Source organism: Triturus cristatus, chromosome 1_1, assembly GCF_964204655.1.
Source record: "Triturus cristatus chromosome 1_1, aTriCri1.1, whole genome shotgun sequence".
Classification (NCBI taxonomy): domain Eukaryota; kingdom Metazoa; phylum Chordata; class Amphibia; order Caudata; family Salamandridae; genus Triturus; species Triturus cristatus.
Window position 1 is genome coordinate 471,624,114 of NC_140579.1, and position 13,204 is coordinate 471,637,317.

The 13,204-nt window shown below is 46.0% G+C and overlaps 1 pseudogene across 1 annotated transcript in view; it reads right to left on the reverse strand.

Moving 5' to 3' along the window:
- LOC146870435 (acid-sensing ion channel 2-like) overlaps positions 1-13,204 on the reverse strand; it is a 1,159,191-nt pseudogene that overhangs the window by 1,031,076 nt on the left and 114,911 nt on the right. The window contains exon 3 of the transcript XR_014978317.1: positions 12,342-12,495. The product of XR_014978317.1 is annotated as an acid-sensing ion channel 2-like (transcript). The remainder of the gene's footprint in view (positions 1-12,341; positions 12,496-13,204) is intronic.

Below are 13,204 nucleotides of genomic sequence, written 5' to 3' on the forward strand. Positions count from 1 at the left end.
TGTCAACAACTGGCTTGGCGCATTTTTTCAAAATTGTGGGCTCCGGCCTCGTGACCTCCTTCCAAACTATTTTTGGTGTGATACCGGCCTTTTTTCATTCTAATTTTTCCAGCGTCTTTGGAGGGCTCCCATTGATTCTCGCCCTCGCGGCTGGCGTGCTGCTGTTGGTCTGCCTACTGCGCAATGGCTGCACAATTTGTGTCACGCGACAGCCTGTCCCGGCTGCTCCATCTTCGTAACCGGATGCTTGAATATTATGGAACTTTGCCACTGGCTACCCCGAGCATAGCCTATGGATTATCCTTCCGGTTTGCCTACTTTACATGCGTAAAACCTGTTTTTCATTGCCTAGATTGTCCTTTCGAATGGGCTCTGGATTTGTGCTTGTCAAACTCGGTGTCTCCTGCCCCGGATTATGATCGACTGATGAGTCCATTAGTGGCTCATGAGTTGGACTGTTCTGGTGTTAGGATTATGGCCTGTGGAGCGGCACATGGAGTCCTAGGGAATTGGGACATCGGAACGGCAGCGTATGACTTCTTGGCAAGAAGTTATCTGGAAGAACACGCCAGTTGTCCTCTGAATGTGCTAGAGGCTCCAGTGGTCGAAAAACATGTATGTTCGTTTACCTTATTAGACTAGATGGCGGACACTTTTGCGAATCGTTCCAATGACTTCCTCTTGGAAGCTGTCGCTACGTACTGTGCTTACACATTGATGGATTAACTTGAATATCGTCCAGCTTCCCTTGCACAAACCACACACTTTTTGTGTGTTCCAACATCTGGGCTCGTTGAGCCTTTGCATGGTGTATTGACTTACCATTTTCTTTTTTCCCCCTCATTTTTTTTTTTTTTTAACGTTTTTTTTCTCGAACTCTAACTCCTCTGTATTTGGATTTCCAATAAATGCAATTGGTTCCGCTCTGTCGAACTTGAACTCTGCGTTCCTTTTTGTATCCCTATTTATTCGTGGTCCGATCAAGGGGGGGGTGTAGTGAAGGCAGCGCTTTAGATGCATACATTGCTATGTTAGCATAAGCGCATTAGATGTTAGAAAAGCCATCTTGCCACTTTTGTTGCTTTTGCACCCGACACTACAGAGACATGTTATTATTTGAAAACTGCTTGCTTGCCTTTTCTTCACATGAGAACTGTCTGTTGTTCACATCCCTAGACGTGCACTGCGACCTTGGTCTGAACATTGTGTGCAAAACACTCTGAGCCACCAGACAATGTATGTTTTTGAGTTCAGGTTGATCGGCCCTCTCTCTAGCCATAATATGCACACAGCTGCAAATACCTGGGTGTCGAGAGCCTTTAATATTACTGTTTGCATGCGTTAGAAACACATTCTGGAGAAGAACATTTCCAGGCGCAGAGCAAAGCTGATCCTGTGATGTGATTCACCTAAGCTGATCTTTACGGTATGGGGTTCCCCATTCAAGCCTAGAGACCTTCTATTAATATAATAATACTAGCCTACTAGCGAAGGGAAGGTGGCTGTATTCCACTGTCATTTGTTATATGATTTCTCTCTTCTTTTTCTATGGAATTGTAACAATGCTGATGGTTTTAATTATAATCATTTGTCTGCTTATGTTAGCCAAAGTACTGCATCTTAGGACATGTCCTTTATAAAATAAACCTTTTAAACTTTACCGTGTCTCTGATTACTCTTGTTGTGGACTGATATGAGAATAATAACGAACAGGTATTTCTAATTCCCACCATTCCTGAGAGTACTCTTAAGTCGCTTGTTCTGGGTTGTCTATACATTGGGACCTCCGAGAGAATACGGATAACAAATGGGACACTGCTGCTGGTCGGATAGGGGTTCTGGGTACTGAGGTGAGTTTTTGGTACACCACAATTCACTGAGGTCCTGGTTTCCTGCGCATAGTTCTGTGCATGAGCAGAATCCCTGCAACATTACATTGCCAGTAATTATACTTCTATGATGTGTGCACTCTACCAGTAGTTACTGTAGTGCACTGCTGGGATTGTTATGACAATGGCCCGATTGGCCAAGTGATTGATTTGTTACTGTTTGAAGTCATGACAAGTGCCTAGTGGCACAGTAATATATGTGATTGTGGTCTAATGTGTTTTATGGATAATACAAAGGATATTTTTATATAAGCTTGTGTGGTGTCTCTTTTGTGGTTTGCCTAGTTTGTCACTGCTATGTGAGTGTGATGGGCAAACGCTTTACCCATTGCCTCTGGGATAAGCCTGACTGCTCTGCCAAGCTACCAAGGGAGTGAGCAGGGGTTATCTTCAGTGTGTAACTCCCTTGCCCTGACTAGAGTGGTGGGTTCTGCCTACTTAGATTCTTACCCTAGACAACCAGAAACCCCATTTCTAACAACTACCATTACCAAAAAAGCATATTATGTTATAGATGTGTTTGGATAGTTACTTGGCACAAAAAGTTAAGTGTGTTAGATGTATACCTGCAGAGTTATTTCACAAATATCAGAAAGCTGCACCTTGTTTAAATTAGGCTTTGCTTATACCAGAAGGACAGTTGTCCCATACTGATGTGCTAAATCATCCATGGAAAGACAGTAACTTGAGGCAAGCTTTAATCTTGAAAGGCCTCATCAGTAAAGTGCAGCCTGCTTCTTAAAGATAAAATTGTCAAGGTTATGTTACAAGTGGAGGCAGAAGAATCCAACTTAAAAGGTAAGTGTTAAAAAGAACAGGACGTGTGTAAATTGAGACACTAAGTTTGCTAAGCTGTAACATTGCATTTACCCCACCTGCCCTCCCTCCCACCCCTCCGCCAAAAAGAGACTAACAGCCAACTTTTTAAGAAACAAAAACACAAAAAACCGTCTTAATTTCTTAGCAGGTAGTCCAAAATATGATGTTCACACCTTGCATGTGTATGTCTAATAGCCAAAGGTGAATGATTAAACGTCACAATATTGTTTGACCTGTACAATGGTTGCATTACAGACCTCAATTATGCTGTGCAGTTAGTTGAAATCTGTTGCGATTAACGAGGCATTCAAGAGTGCCAGGATGCATGCAGTATTAACCAAAGTGCATTCACTTTACGAGCTGCTGCCATGGGACTTCTGATGAGCTTGTTTGAAAAATGTATTTGACTTTCTGGTTTGTGTGTTCCCAAGCCCTGATGGTGGCTGCAATAGTTGTGTTTAGTATTACTGAAGAGAAGCACATTGTCCAGTGCTTAATTTGTAAAAGGGTAAGCGCCGGGGCTTGCACCTCACATGACTCATGCCAGCGCTGCCAATGACAGTACATACACAGCTATTAACCATCACACTCCTACAAGTGTGACAAGTCAGACTATTCCCTGCCCCCAAAGCCAGAAGAATGGCTTTGGACGCAGGTATTAGTCATTGTTAATGTAAATTTAACAAATAAACTGCTGTTGTTGCGTTCATACCGAAATTAGCAGGACAGCACCACTATGTGGCAGACTGTCATAGCCCCGGTGCTGACAAAAAGGTGCCGGTGCGGAGCACCAGAAAGCTCCGGCTCAAATTAAGCACTGACATTGTCATCTGTAAGACTAGTCACCATGAATTTGCGGAGTGAGGTGTGGTGTTGTTGTGCATAGCTTAATTCTGTTCAGAATTTTATTTACTGTTGCTCAGTGACAAATTTTTATCTGTACGGTTCTTGGCACTTTGTGGGATGCAAGAGATTGTTGTACTTTGTGTGTCTATTGAAGTTAGCCTTTGTAGTTAGAGAGTAACAAGTTACCAGCTGTACACCCTTTGTGTGTTACTTGGAGGTGGAGAGTGCGGTGTTTGTGTTTCTAGCGCAGAGCTACTGGAATTATGCGGCAGGAGAGGGCCAAATAATGTAGCAGGCTTGAGTAAATTATGTGGCAAGAAAAGGCAAATTAAGCGGAATAATGGGGCACATTTTGTAATAGCATTACTTCATTTTTAAAGTTGGAAACACTGTCTGAGCATTGGTTGTACCTCATTAGTAGCAATTTAACACCCAAATTTAGCAATAAGCAACAGAAATGTGACCTGTGCAGCATTGCGCTGCAACATGTTTTGCTACATCTTTAGTAACTTTTGAACCATTGGACCTAAAAAAAAACAAAATGTGAAAATCTGCAGATTATGCAGCAAATTATACATTATGTGCTTCAGATCTATAATTATGCAAAAATTGCTGCAGCCACACAATCGCATAATTCCAGTTGCCCTGGACTAGGGTAATTTGTTTTGTTTTGTTATGCAATGCATGACATTGGCATGTGATTAGGCAATGTGCACATTGTCGGTCCTTAGCTTGCAAAACGTCACACTAGACATGTTATGTTATGTTATGTGAACTTATTACGCGCGCAGCTACTCCGAGGAGTGTCCCGGCGCGGCCCAAGAGCAGACAACTTATAACCGAGCCTTAAGGGAAGAGGTGCGTTTTTAACAGTTTTTTAAAGACACCAATGTCTTCGACAGTGCGGAGTGAAAGGGGGAGCGCATTCCAAGCGCGGGCCGCATGCACGACCAGAGAAGCGCCCCCTAACCGATGGTGCTGGAAGCCAGGAATCTTCATCAGCCTCAGGGATGAGGACCGCAGGGATCTCCCAGGCACATAAAACGAGAAGCGTTTCTGCAGATACCCCGGGCCTTGTCCATGCAGAGCGCGATGGGCTATGGTGAGAGATTTAAATGCCACCCGTGCCTTGACCGGTAGCCAATGAAGGGAGCGACGGTAGCCATGTACACTCTGCCTGGGACCCAGCCCACCCAGCATGCGGGCATCTGCATTCTGGGTCACTTGTAACTTATTGAGAGCATAAGCTCGGATCCCAGCATAAAGAGCATTGGCATAGTCCAGACAGGACAGAATAAGTGCCCGAACAACCGATTCCCTGGCCGCTTGTGGGAGAAGCGGAATGAATCTTCTCAAAATTCTTAGGAGACCGAAACAGCAACCAGTCAGACGTTTGACTTGACTGGAGAAGGCGAGATTACAGTCAAAATAAACTCCCAAGTTTTTCACGGTCTGACTGTTGGAGGCGGGCGGAGGGAACTCAGGGTGCCAGATTGACTCTCTGAACCCTAGGGGGAAGTCGCCGAACATTAAAACCTCGGATTTATCCTCGTTACATTTTAATTGGGCTGTCGCCAGCCACTTAAAAACCGAGGACAAGCACCTCTGCACAAGGGCCACCGAGGTCCCCTGCTTATCCCAGGTGAACAGAAGTTGTGTGTCGTCGGCATAGACAATAACCTTAGCCCCCAATCTTTCCGCTAGAACAACCAGAGGAGTAAGGTAGATATTAAACAAAAGGGGGCTAAGGGAAGACCCCTGAGGAACCCCCGTCCCCACTTGATGAGGTGACGAGACCATCGGGGGGATCCAGACTTGCTGGAGCCGGCCATCCAAAAAGGACTTAATCCAACCCCAGACCAAGCCCGACACCCCAATCTCCGTCAGTCTGTCAAGCAGCAGTGAATGGGGGACCGTGTCAAAGGCCGCCGACAGGTCGAGCAGCACAAGGGCTGCCTTCCCGCCGGCGTCAAGACACTCCCGATTTGCTTCCGACACTTCCAGGAGAGCACCTTCCGTGCTGAAGGAGGGGCGTCTCTGCCACCGAGGCCAGAAGTCTTGCCGAGCACGGGTCATCCGGAGAGCCGGACTTCAGACCTTGCAGGATTCTCAGAGAGCAGGACAAATCCACCGGGGAAAAATTAGACAGGGAATAAGTGGAGGGCAAAGCTACAGGGGCGGAAGCCGATGAGTCCAGAGAAGCTGTGGGCCCATCAGAGACAACCGGGCAAGAGAAGCTGCCTTGTATCTTTAGAATCTTATCCCGGAAGAATGTAGAAAGCGTCTCGCACCAAGCAATTGTCACCGGTAGGATGCTGCTCTGCGCTACAGGGGACATAAAGCTCTGGACAATGGAGAAAATCTCCTTGGAGTTATTCTGGGCCTGGTCAATCCGGGTGGCAAAGAACGCCCTTTTTCCAGAGGAGATAGCTTTATAGTAAGTTTTCTGGCCCTGCCTGAGCTGGGCCTTAGCTGCCGCGCAGTAGTTGCTGAAACGCCATGGTGCGCTCCAATTTCTTGCAACCCTGCTTGAGACGACGCAGATCCTCCGTAAACCATGGTTTGGAGGGTGAATCCCTAGTCTGTCTAGCAGAGGTCGGTGTGGCAATTGCCGCCATAGAGCCCTGAAGCCAGTTGGAGAAGGCAACAAGGCACCGATTCAGATCTTGTGGCAGAGACGGCCTGTTATCCTCCAGCGCCCTGGCGAAGAGGATAGAGTCAACCTTCTTAAACGCCGGTTTGTGACAGACCATAGGTCTAGCGCTGGGAGAAGACACTAGCCATGAAAATCCAATTAAATAATGATCTGACCACGAGACCGGAAGCGGAGCTTTTGTTGAAATTGGAAAGTTAGAAAAGATAGGGTCTAGAGTATGGCCCCCAATGTGAGTAGCTTGATCGACCCATTGTGAGAGCTGTGCTGATTGGCAAATATCGAGAAGCTCACGTGTGTCCCTTGAGTTCTTTTGGTCAAGATGAATATTAAGGTCGCCTAAGATCACATAGTGGGAAAACCGCAGAGCTCTCATGGAGACCTCCTCCACACAGGCCTGAAGGAATGCATGGGCCACTCCCGGCGGGCGATAAATCAAAGAGCCGCCAAGAAAAAAATGGGCAGAGCAACGGATACTGAAGTCCAGGACTTCGCAGCCGCCCCACGTGCTGAGAGAACACTTAACAAGCTCCCACTTTTCTTTAAAAATCACAGCCACCCCCCCACCTCTCCCTGTCGTCCGGTCTAACCTGCAAATTTTATACCCCGCCGGGATGGCCATAGAGACTATTGGATCGGAGGAGTTGTCAAGCCAAGTCTCAGTCACAAATAGAAAGTCCAAAGAATTGTCGTCAAGGACCTCGAACACCTCTAAATTATGCTTTTTCAGAGAACGCACGTTAAGCAGAGCCGCCGAAATGACAGAGGCACTAGGAGTTTTAGTTGAGGCAGTAGAACCCAACTCCAGATGAAAGCCACAAACACCGCACACATAATCTCGATCCCCATAGAGGTTGGGGAAGGTCAGAGAATTACAGCATGTCACCCGAAGCTGTTTAAGACACTCACTTGAAAAAGTCCGGAGGCGAGGACCGTCGATCCTGAGTTGAGCAGCATGACTGGCCCCGGCCCCCGACGAGCCTCTGACGGGCGCAGACGGGCTTGCCTTAGGCGCGCCTTCAGCGCGCCAGCGGAGCGCCCGCTGCGCGAACGCGCAGCGTGCATTAATATAGTGACGGTGGGCCGGAGTCTAGAGCGCCTTCAAAACAAAATGGCGCCTAGCTCTGTGCCACCGGAAGTGAGGGAAAGCTCTCACTACGAGTGAAAGAAGTTCACAATGCCCCAAATTCAATTTTCCTACAAGAGTGTGCAAATAACGCAGTTTAAAATGTTTAAAAGGAATCACACACCAAATTACAAAAATAGCAGCGGGAACAGCGAGAAATAGATTACACAGTAGCAAGGTTAAAAATTATGTCAGCCCTCGAGCACCTGCGAACGCGCAGCATGCATTAATATAGTGACGGTGGGCCGGAGTCTAGAGCACCTTCAAAACAAAATGGCGCCTAGCTCTGTGCCACCGGAAGTGAGGGAAAGCTCTCACTACGAGTGAAAGAAGTTCACAATGCACCAAATTCAATTTTCCTACAAGAGTGTGCAAATAACGCAGTTTAAAATGTTTAAAAGGAATCACACACCAAATTACAAAAAATAGCAGCAGGAACAGCGAGAAATAGATTACACAGTAGCAAGGTTAAAAATTATGTCAGCCCACGAGCACCTGCGAACGCGCAGCGTGCATTAATATAGTGACAGTGGGCCGGAGTCTAGAGGGCCTTCAAAACAAAATGGCGCCTAGCTCTGTGCCCCCGGAAGTGAGGGAAAGCTCTCACTACGAGTGAAAGAAGTTCACAATGCCCCCAATTCAATTTTCCTACAAGAGTGTGCAAATAACGCAGTTTAAAATGTTTAAAAGGAATCACACACCAAATTACAAAAAATAGCAGCGGGAACAGCGAGAAATAGATTACACAGTAGCAAGGTTAAAAATTATGTCAGCCCTCGAGCACCTGCGAACGCGCAGCGTGCATTAATATAGTGACGGTGGGCCGGAGTCTAGAGCGCCTTCAAAACAAAATGGCGCCTGGCTCTGTGCCACCGGAAGTGAGGGAAAGCTCTCACTACGAGTGAAAGAAGTTCACAATGCCCCAAATTCAATTTTCCTACAAGAGTGTGCAAATAACGCAGTTTAAAATGTGAAATCTGAAATCTATATTTTCCTTCTATTTTAAAGACACACAGTGAATTTTGCCAGCACTCCTCAAGCGCAGGCAGCACATCAAGTTTCACAGTTCCTGCAAGACAAGAACTTGAAGCGGTCTCTCTCAAGTGAAACATGTGAAAAAGTTTATTCGGATGAAAAACAGAAATTAAGCAAAACACACTAAACTCGCGGGAAGATTTACTAATATTTGTGAAAGACACAGTGCAGCAAAGCAACAGAAGAGGGCAGGAATATGCTATATCTACTAAGATATAGCACATTTCTGCTCTCTCTCTGTGCCTGCACATCTGTGGCTGCCAAGCACCAGCGCCGACACCAGCGCTGGCACCCTTGCACCATTGTGTAAGGGAGTCTGCGTAACTGCCAGGATTATTTTTGTGCAGGAAGGGACACCTTCCTGCATAAAAACAATCCTCTGAGGCTTTTTCCATTTTCAATGGGTGCTGCAAAATCCCGCTCCTGAACAAAGAGGGAAAAAACAGGGAGAAATAAACATGTGTTTTCTCTTTACACTTTACCCTGGGAAGATATACCACTTTAACACATTTCCAGGTTTACTATTGTTAGTAAATCTGTGAATGCTCCAATAACCAAGGTCACATGTGAGGGAACACCTATGCTCCACCTATGGAATGCCTTCCCAGGGCAGAGTAACACACTGCCTTGCTTTACTCCAGATTTACTATGCCACACACAGCCACGCAAGGTGGCACGGTGTGGCATAGTAAATCTCATTTAAAGGTTTGTGCTGCCCTTGTGTCACCTTGTGTGATGCAAGGGCAACAACTTAAGCCCTTGATAAACCTAGCCACTTTTATTCTGGAAGAAACTAAATTTTAATTTGCCCTAGCACAATTAAAATCCCATGCATTGAAGTGAGCGACCTCAGACAAATTGTTTTAGTCAATTTGCCTCCCTTTCCTTTCTTATCTGGGTGAGCTGCATACAATGTTTTATATCTGGTAAGGGAGGCAGCCTGTACAACGTGTGCTGAACCACGCATGCTGTTTCCCCCCAAGCAGAACCATGCTTGCCTTTACCAAGCATATGCCTTAACCATGCATTTGCGTGGTTAAGGCAGTGCATGGTCTAGATGTGCAGATGAGCGGGCACCGGAAGAGTAGTTAGGAGAGGCTACTCTAGGACATGGTCTGGTAAGTGGGGCTGGGTTTCTTGGGGTGGGGTAGTTTTTAGGGCTCGGGGAGGTTGAGTTTGTTTTCAGCGCTTGGGGAGGGTCTGGGTTGTTTGGAGGGCTTGGGGGGAGGTCAGGGTTGTTTTGGGGACTTGGGGGGGGGGGTCACGTATGCTTAAAGGGCTCAGGGTGGCTGGGTTGTTTATAGGGCTCGGGGGTGTTGTTTATAGGGCTCAGGGGATGGGGGTTGTTTTTAGGGCTATAGGGGTAGGGTTTGTTTTTAGGGCGGGCGAGGTGGGGTTGTCATTAGGGCTCTGGGAAGGTCAGGTTTGTTTTCAGGGCTCGGGGGACTGGGATGTTATCTTGACCACACATATACCTTTATCAGTCAGGCCTTTACCGTGAATTTACGTGGTAAAGGCATGCATGGTAAAGACATACATGTTAAAGCAATGCGTTGTTAAGGTGCATTCGTTGTTCGGACAGTATTGTAGAGGCACACGTGTTTTAACCATACATGCCTCTATCATACAACCATCTGGTGACCATGCAGCCCTGACAATTACCACACATCAGGGGTTAGACTAACTCATTTCAGTGCTGGTGTCCTCATTACCACACTAAATGCGTTAGTCACGCATAATTAGGGGACCCCTGACTGCCCCAAGGTGTGCTGTTTCAACAGCGAGCTCGCTGTGCTATAGGAAGCATGCATGTGACTGTGCTAAAAACTAAGTAGATGCATGGTGAAGTCAAGCGCAGTGCAGACTTGTAAATCAGTAATCAACACAACCTCCGAGGCTACCATGTGTGTCTTTTGCAGCTCCTCCTCATCATCAGAGAGCCTCATGTGGATCCGAGGGCGGCGCCTTGCCTGCTGTTGTTTTCTAGCAAGGTGCCCTTCCCTCTGATCACAGCACGTAGAGGGTGATTGGCCTTCTAGGCCGCAAAGCAGACCATTCAGGGAGAGGGCAGCACCTTTGTTTTTCCTAGTGCACCTGCCTCAGGCAGAGCAGCACTTTTTCTCCACTTGCGGCATGGTGGGGGAGTCACACCCTGACTTACACACTATGAGGTAGGAGACGGTTTTTCGTTTTTTTTTTGTGTCGGAGTTCTGTATGGCCCACCCACACTCTCGATTAAAATAACATTCACCAGTCCTTCACATATTGGCACACAGAGGGCACACTTGCCCTCCCACACGAGTCTATGAACATCATCTGCTCATGTGTTCGAGGCTCGCAGGACTGGGCCTGGGCACACTTATCCAGTCATGTCGGGGTCCCGCTCCCAAGTACTATCTCTAAAAGACAGTATTGCACCAACTGGACTCAGCACAGCACCAGAGACCAGTGCTGCCGGCTGTAACTCTGACTCCTCTGCACTGGGGCAAAGAGAGCTTCTCCCTGAAGTAGCTCACCAAAAGCATTGAGGCCACCCTCCAGAACTGCAAAAGCCTGGGGTCAAGGATAGAGAGTAGCCGTTATGCTGCAGCTTAGTGTCAGAGATCAGAGGGAGCATAGACTAGAGTGACAACTCTGATGACTTAATGTCTGCAGCCAGCAAACTCTCATGCAGGTGGACTTGCAGCAGCCCAGAGCCAGGCCTATTGAGAGTTCCTACAGAGCCATATCGGCAGAGCACAACAAGCACCACTGAGACCGTCACCAGTGAAGCGCTCTGACAGGCAGACACACTCCCCAACTCACAGCGTGGGGAAGTCACACACTTAGTTTCTCTGACTCTGCACTCAAGTTCACTCTGACCGTAGCAGGCATATGTTTTACAATAGTAGGCCGTAATTCCAATTAGTTTACATCAAAGTGAGGCATATTATTCTTAATTGATATTTCAGTCATTTGAAATGCACACAAATATTATGGGTTTAGGTTAACTTGTTCCATTAACAAAGAAAGAATGAATCACATGAAAAATGTTCAGATGCATGATGTGTGTCAAATACCAACTCCTTTCAGCAGTAAAACCCAAGCTGTCATTATCCCCATGATCTATGGTGCTGTTCTGATGCCCTGCACTAAAGCCACTTTCCAAATAAATATCTGGTGCAATTTGCAGAAGTCATAATGGGCTTTAGTTCTGAGAGCTCGAGCAGCCAATGCATCATAGGTCTCACAACAGAACATAAACAAGGAAAGAATGGGGGAAATGCACTCTTTTACATTTTAAAATCACAATTGGTTAATGCAATCACTGCAGATGTTTTGTGAGTAATCAACGAGAAGTAGAATTGAGTCATGGCATAGGGGGAATATAAAGTGCTATGACATCCCAGCCTGTGACACTATGAATATGTATGTTATTGTTTTTAAATTGTATTGCACACATTATACAAGGGACGTTGCACTGTATGGTCATTCATTTCAGGGGTTTGTAGCAGTAAAGATATTTGTAGAGCTTGTTATTGCTTAAAAGTGTATAATTTCTGGTATTTATCACTTTCTATGCGCTCTTTGCTTGTTATTACTTGCAAGAAAATACCATACAAAGGATCACACATTTGACAGTTGAATGTCACTCGTAAGTTTATGAAAAGCATGGAAATGCCCCACAGAAATTATGAAAATATCACACATAAGCAGTCTGAAACTTTGGCAGTTACGACCGTGCATATAGTAGAGGGTCAACAATTCTCAGAAAATGATTTGCATGTTGACTAAATTAATTCCACAAAAAGACAATCTGCAGATCCTGCTGCTCTGTTGTTGCTCTGCTTGAGAAACAGATTGTGTGGGCGATATATGCTCTTGCTAATTATGGTCCCAGGTGGTTACCAGCGCCCTGATGTAAATAAATTACTACTTATTATCGCTAGTACCCCGAAGCTCTGAAGAGTGTGCACGCTACTCATTTACTTACGAAATGTACTTTTCCGTCTTGTTAAATTTCTTCTCAAGGTACTTGGCCGACGTCTTGCTGGGAATCTTCACCATGGAGAGCTCTTTGTTGTACCTTGTCAGGTTGCAGGGCATCCTGCAGATGCAATAATTGGTGTCTTTCTCAGCAAGGAGGCCTAAAGAAAAGAAAGCATAACAATGATGTCAGCAAGTGCTTGAACTCATTACCGGTACGACAGACTAGGTACAACACAGACAATAGAGCAGACACTCTGCAAGAAGACAGTCCTTCAATTTCGGGGTTACAGCTGGGTCTGGTTTAGTATATTTAGTCTGTTTAGAATTCAAGATCTCTTCTGGTAAATAGCTATTTTGAAAAAGCAATTGAAACCGAGCCCTTCACTTGTTTGATTCTCTTGACTTGATGGGCTCAGCCTTGATGACCCTTCAGAAGCATGAGCCCCTAAAAGTCCCCTGATTTCTCTAGAATGTCTTTGTTTTTTGCAGATGCTTTCTCACTCAATATCATAAAGCATCATTGATGATAGATAGGGTTGCCTCATTGGTATCACAACTCAACGTTCAACAAATCACCTAAAAGCAGCCTCTACATTGTTTACAATCTATTCATTGCTATGAATTACCATGATGCCCATATCGCCATTCTAATCCCCCTTCGTGCTTTTCCACACTATAAAGTCAATAAACATTATTTAGCACTAAGCAGCCCTGTGATTAAAGCAGAGCAAGCAGGGATAGGACCTGCAGCTGGTCAGGATGACAGCAGACCCCCTCTTCTACAACACACACTGGAGACTAGTGACTCATGAATGAGGTGAGTAGGGCAAAAGCAGCAGCAGGTCTCGGGATTCACGGCTACCACTT